The 6,972-nt window shown below is 40.0% G+C and overlaps 1 pseudogene; it reads right to left on the bottom strand.

Annotated features, from left to right (window-relative positions):
• Positions 1-6,118: 6,118 nt before the first annotated feature.
• On the bottom strand, positions 6,119-6,310 carry LOC116705784 (uncharacterized; annotated as a pseudogene).
• Positions 6,311-6,972: the final 662 nt, after the last annotated feature.

Here is a 6,972-nt window from a genome sequence, read left to right as displayed (position 1 = left end):
CCATCAGATGGAAACACTTCTAATCCGCATTTTAAAAGTTAGATGGACAGTGATGCACATACAATGATAATACATACAGTCTAAATTAATATAATCCTCTGGGGACATTCTGCATAGTGATTACTTTTGATACTTTATTTCGGATAATACATAATACAGTGTTTTTATTTAAGCTGAACAGAGAGCTTTAACTCTTAACAATGTTGCATTTTTACACTTTTTTGAATTTTTGACATTCATAAAGATATGAGTACTTCTTCTAACACTGTCCAAAGACCAGGCAAAGCTAGCATGATCAGATCAGTGACACAGAGAGACAAAAACAGAGAATCATACACAAAAAACTCCAGGTTATGACCACTTAATTTGAGTTGGATCTCTTCCTGGCCAGTATGGATAGAAATAATTATCACAGCAACCGAATGTTTCAACATCCGTATGGGCATGGGAGTGTTGAGATGCGTGGACCTCTTTAATTCAAGGGAACATTGGTTAAACCACAGCTTTCTCACAGTTTACACAAAACATGAAGCATCGGTTTGTGGAGCAGTTAGACTTCAGCAGAGCAGGGTCATCTAAAAATGGACTGTGTGTGACACCGCTAATAGGATCCTTCATTTTTGACCGACAAAGTCACACGGTATCCCGTAAGGTCACTGCTTTTTTAAGCTTTTTATTTTCAATTTTGACATTAACTGATTTACATGTTGCTGGGACCAATCCCATGTTCTCCAATCCTTGTTTTTAATGGTATTAATACATGAACCGCTTTCCCTAAAGGCCTGGAGGGGACTGCAGCCGTTGGTGCAAACACAAATAGTTCATGTAGATAAAAATCACATCATAAGACATTATACAAGCACAAAAGCATTTGTCTCCAGTGCTTGGGGGTCTGTGCAAACGGTCTTAGCTCAGCTCTGTGGGAGAAAAGAAAACAGATCTGTGCTCAGGTTGTGGTTAAGCCGAGGAGCTTACTTGCTTACTGTAAATCAGAGCAGCTGAGTTTGCATAGCTTCCACCTCTGAGGCCTGGGAACTGTTGATTCTTCAATATTTCTGTGTGCATGTGCACATGTGGATGTCTGCGTTTGCCTCTTAATGCAAGCTCACAACTGTATGAAGTGAAATGTGGAGTGCATGAAGCAAGCTTGCTTCATGCACTCCCTGCCCTCCCTCATAGTTGACATTCTTTGGCCTTGTATGGCAGATCAGCATCAGCTGGTGCTCCAGAGGAGAGTAATAATCTCGGCTCGCTCAGTCTTCTGCACGCCACAGCCCTTTTCGCCAGCGGGTAAAAGAAAAGCCGATCATGTACAGTGACTCTCATTTCATATTCAGTCCTACAGCTGGAAAAGCATGCTGGTATCTGCACCAGTTAAACCTTTTGAAATGTCCCGCACACTGAAGAAATGATAAATACGCAGCGCAAATGACAAGTTCTGGCTCTCTGTGTCTCTCCTTACAGAATGCGTCCTGATGAGTCAGTGTTACAGGCGATGATTTGCGGCTGTGTTTCCGGATGGGGGAAATGCCAATGCGTGCGTTCATACCCATAAGCTGCACAGTCATTATCTCTGCCTCTCCATGTGCAACGCAGGCATTCTAAAGAAGGCCCAGGATCACTGCCTCATCAAGGACTATCTCACTTGTGTGAAACATCTACATGATTTCAGGCAAAGGAAAGGCGAGGTGTACTTTTTTGCAATAACAAGCGTAATTTGTCTGTAATTGCAGCTTTGTGCTCCAGGGCGTGTTATCATGTTATTTTTTTTTGGTCTCTGGTGCATTCTATGTTCATAGCCACTTTGGATGAAGGTCAGATATGAGATTACCACAGGGAAAAAATACGTGAAGGGATTTTGCAATGTAAAATACAATAGTGAAAAGTGCTATTGGGCATTAAATCAATGTTCATTTTGATCATTCTTGAAAGTCTGTTGCATTCATGGGTATGTATATATAAGGTGTTACGGCCATGGACATGTTCAGTTGGATTCTCAGGTTAGTGATATGAGCTGGTGAAGGCTGATAATGATATGTAAGACTGACAAAACCTGCACTGTATTTATAAATAAGAATATGAATACAAACATAAAAAAACGTATTGTCCAAAGATGGGAACATTTTTCTTCGGTTTCACCAAAAATGCAAGAGAGACAGGCCAAGACGGCAAGACGGACAAAAACAGACAATACATTACATAAAAAGGGACTTTACAAAAGTTACATTTATAAAAGTAAATAAGTAAATACATTGATTAATATAGCCTACTCAAAATGCTTGCTGCTGTGCATAACCGTACGTACACACAGCAGACGACTTGAGCTGCAATAAGCTCTGGCTAGTGACCAACAACCTAGTGATCCAGACTAACCTAGGATCCAGAACTAAACACTAGTGACAAGACTAACCTAGTGATCCGACTAACCTAGTGATCAAGAAAGAACACTATGATTCAGACTAAATAGTTATCCAGACTAACCTAGTGATCCAGACTAACCTAGTGACCCTGACAACCTAGTGATCCAGACAACTAGTAACCCAGACTAACCTAGTGACCCAGACTAACCTAGTGGCCCAGACTAACCTAGTGATCCAGACTAACCTAGTGATCAAGACTAACCTAGTGATCCAGAATAACCTAGTGATCAGACTAACCTAGTGATCCGACTAACCTAGTGATCCAGACTAACCTAGTGACCCAGACTATCCTAGTGACCCAGACTAACCTAGTGATCCAGACTAACCTAGTGACCCAGACTAACCTAGTGACCAGACTAACCTATGATCCAGACTAACCTAGTGATCAAGACTAACCTAGTGATCCAGATAACCTAGTGATCAAGACTAACCTAGTATCCAGACTAACCTAGTGACCCAGACTACCTAGTGACCCAGACTAACCTAGTGATCCAGACTAACCTAGTGACCCAGACTATCCTAGTGACCAGACTAACCTAGTGATCCAGACTAACCTAGTGATCCAGACTAACCTAGTGATCCAGACTAACCTAGTGATCAAGACTAACCTAGTGATCCAGACTAACCTAGTGATTCAGACTAAACTAGTTATCCAGACTAACCTAGTGATCCAGACTAACCTAGTGACCCCTGACTAACCTAGTGATCCAGACTAACCTAGTAACCCAGACTAACCTAGTGACCCAGACTAACCTAGTGGCCCAGACTAACCTAGTGATCCAGACTAACCTAGTGATCAAGACTAACCTAGTGATCCAGACTAACCTAGTGATCAAGACTAACCTAGTGATTCAGACTAAACTAGTTATCCAGACTAACCTAGTGATCCAGACTAACCTAGTGACCCTGACTAACCTAGTGATCCAGACTAACCTAGTAACCCAGACTAACCTAGTGACCCAGACTAACCTAGTGGCCCAGACTAACCTAGTGATCCAGACTAACCTAGTGATCAAGACTAACCTAGTGATCCAGACTAACCTAGTGATCAAGACTAACCTAGTGATCCAGACTAACCTAGTGATCCAGACTAACCTAGTGACCCAGACTATCCTAGTGACCCAGACTAACCTAGTGATCCAGACTAACCTAGTGACCCAGACTAACCTAGTGATCCAGACTAACCTAGTGACCCAGACTAACCTAGTGATCCAGACTAACCTAGTGACCCAGACTAACCTAGTGATCCAGACTACTAGTGACCCAGACTAACCTAGTGATCCAGACTAACCTAGTGATCCAGACTAACCTAGTGATCCAGACTAACCTAGTGACCCAGACTAACCTAGTGACCCGTGCAGGATTCACTGTGAGACTGTTAGAGAGTATGTGACGGCAGCTAACGCTAACTGGTCCCTATGTTTTGGGACCAAACAACATTATATCATAACCGATAGGTAACCTAGCAACGGCGATTATGAGCTTGTCCTCAGAATGAATGTTTTGGTAGGAACCAAAGTTCACATCGTATGTTTCTCCGGGATCAGCCAGCGCAAAGGACGTCTATGTTTTGATTGACGGCTAGCGTTAGCCGCTGAACCGCGCCATAGCTTATTACCATAAAGGTGAAAAATGTCAACTTTCTGATTGACGCTCAACGTGCTCAAAACACCCAAAAACAGACCGATTTATCACTCCTTGCAGCTGAGAGAAGCTTCCATTGAAAATGAATGACTTCCTGTAACTTTAGACGCTCAAGTCGGGGGCGGTGTGACCTCGCCCTACATTCCGTTCTTAAATTGGAACTCTCCCCAAAATGCAACCTAGGGTCTTTTTGTGAATGGACCCGAGTCAGACTTTAGTTTAAAAGCATAATTAAAACGGAAGCGCCACTTTTGAGGTTCACCGTATTTGTTGTTTTGGGTCAAATGGCCTTTTGAATGGGAATGCTAGGGGCGCTACTTTACTAGCATCAAAATCAACGTTTTTAACACACTACACACACTGAAAACACTGAAACTTTGCTCCAAGTATCACCAGGGACTCTACACATGAACTCAGCATCGAGAACGTTGTCTGTGAACACACACTCTCACTCTGACATCTCTCCATTTAGTGCATGTACAGGACCTGAGCATGTGTGTGTAATTCAGGCCTGTGTGTAGTGTGTGTAACAACAACAGAGTGTAAATTGCAATTTCACGTGTAGAGCCCCAGGGGATACCTGGAGCAAAGTCACAGTGTTTTCAGTGTGTGTGTGTGTGGTGTGTTAACCCTTGTGTTGTCTTCCCGTCAAAATTGAAAGTCAACACTTTTGTTGATGATTTTTATCGACGTTTTTAAACTTTTCTCATGTTTTTGTCCCTTTTTTCAACACTTTTGACGCTTTTTTTCACTTCAATTTTACGGTTATTTTAGGAATTTTATGGTCAATAAACCTCATTTATAGGAAATGATACCTAATGTTTGAGTTAGAAAAGCAGAAATTAGGAATTATTTAGTCTAAAATTAAAGGAATGGATGTTGATGGATAATCACAGACTGGAATATGTCAACTTTTACTCAATACTATTTCAAAAACACTTAATTTTTTTCTTCAAATGCTATAAAATCAATAATAATTTTGCAATGCATACGCTTTAAATACTGCTTAAGTGCTTTTGTGGCTTCCTTATAAGTCTTGAGGCCATGTTCATTTTTCTCTGCAGTTTGTTCCTCCTTTGGATGTTTAGGTTACTTTTCTTTCCTTTCTCTCTCTCTTTTCTTTTTTTTTCTCTTTTTTTCGTTCTTCTTTTCATTCCCTTTTCTCTTTCTCTCTATTTTTCCTTCTCTCTTCTTTCTTTCTCTCTCTTCTGCTTCTTTTCTTTTCTCTTTCTCTTTCTTTCTTATCTTTTTTCTTTCTCTTTTTCCTTCTCTTTTCTTTCTTTCTCTTTCTCTTTCTTCTGCTTCTTTTCTTCTTTCTTTGTCTTCTCTCTTTCCTCTCTTGTCTTCTTTCTCTCGGCTGTCTCTGTCTCTTCTTTTTCTCTCTTTCTTCTTCTCTCTTCTTACTCGCTCTCTCTCTTCTTTTCTTCTTCTTTCTCTTTTTTTCCCTCTCTTTTTCTCTCTTTTCTTCTTTGTTATCTTTTTTCCTTTTCTTCTTCCTTTTCTCTATTCTTCTCTTCTTGCTTTTTCTCTCTTCTGCTTCTCTTCTCTCTTTCCGCTCTTGTCTTCTTTCTCTCGTCTGTCTCTTTCTCTTCTTTTTCTCTCTTTCTGCTTCTCTTTTATTTCGCTTCTCTCTTCTTCTCTCTTCTTACTCGTTCTCTCTCTCTTCTTTTGTTCTTCTTTATCTTTTTTACTTTCTTCTTCCTTTTCTCTATTCTTCTCTTCTTGCTTTTTTGTTTCTTCTGCTTCTCTTCTCTCTTTCTTCTCTTGTCTTCTTTCTCTCGTCTGTCTCTTTCTCTTCTTTTTCTCTCTTTCTTCTTCTCTTTTCTTTTGCTTCTCTCTTCTTACTCGCTCTCTCTCTCTTCTTTTCTTCTTCTTTCTTTTTTTCTCTCTCTTTCTCTCTCTTTTCTTCTTCATCTTTTTTCATTTCTTCTTCCTTTTCTCTATTCTTCTCTTCTTTCTTTTTCTCTCCCTTCTCTTTTCATTCTCTATCTTCTCTCTCTTTCTCCGCTCTCTCTTCTTGTCTTTCTTTCTCTCCTCTTTCTTCCTCCTTCCACTCCAATCATATTCCATTCCTCAATGCTCCATAAACAACAAAGAACAATCATGAACGACAGAGAGCATATGAAGTGAATCATTACTCTCTGTGAGTGTCATGCTCAGAAAGGAATATCATGACTCATCACACTTAAGAAATACATTTCTCAGAAGTCAGAAACTATAGAAAAGATCCCCGAAAGTATAGTCTAGGTAACGTTTAGGTCACCACACCACATGATGAAAAATAAGACGTTTTTATTCCTTCATTCTGAAGGAATAACCTTTAAATGCTGACCGTTTTATTCCAAAACCAAAGCTACAACCTGTGCAACATGGTTTAAATTAGCCTGTAATCATTTAAAAATATAACACATAGGACCCAAATACATTGTGGGTAATGTTATGTCACATTTTCCTTTTCACATTAAGGGCTTTCCATACAACTAGTTTATAAGTTATCACTGAGATTTGTCAGTGTACTACTACACGCGACTGTATGAAGGATGTGCAACTTCCCCATAAATACGCATGCATTATCATATTGAGATTGTGTTCTGGCATTGATATAACACATCCTTTTATGTGTGCTGTTGGTATAGACTGGCAGAATATTAATAAACACCAGAAGCAAACTTCAACTTTATAATATTCTGGTGTACGCTGAATTCTGTTATTTGTCAAATTCTGTGACATAATTAGGAATTCTGGCTATTTTGCCGTGGCATTGGCATTGTTGGGCTACGGTTGTTGTTTTGTTAGGGTTGGCTGATATCCAGTATAGAAGCAGATGCACATTTGAGCTGGAACATGGGCATTAAAAAGACACTAATGTGTGTCTGCTTCTCGGAAATAAAATAAAAACTCTATGGTT

This window comes from Etheostoma spectabile, chromosome 17 (assembly GCF_008692095.1).
Source record: "Etheostoma spectabile isolate EspeVRDwgs_2016 chromosome 17, UIUC_Espe_1.0, whole genome shotgun sequence".
NCBI lineage: Eukaryota > Metazoa > Chordata > Actinopteri > Perciformes > Percidae > Etheostoma > Etheostoma spectabile.
Note: the sequence above shows the minus strand (reverse complement) of the source record. Positions and strands in the feature narration are given on the sequence as shown.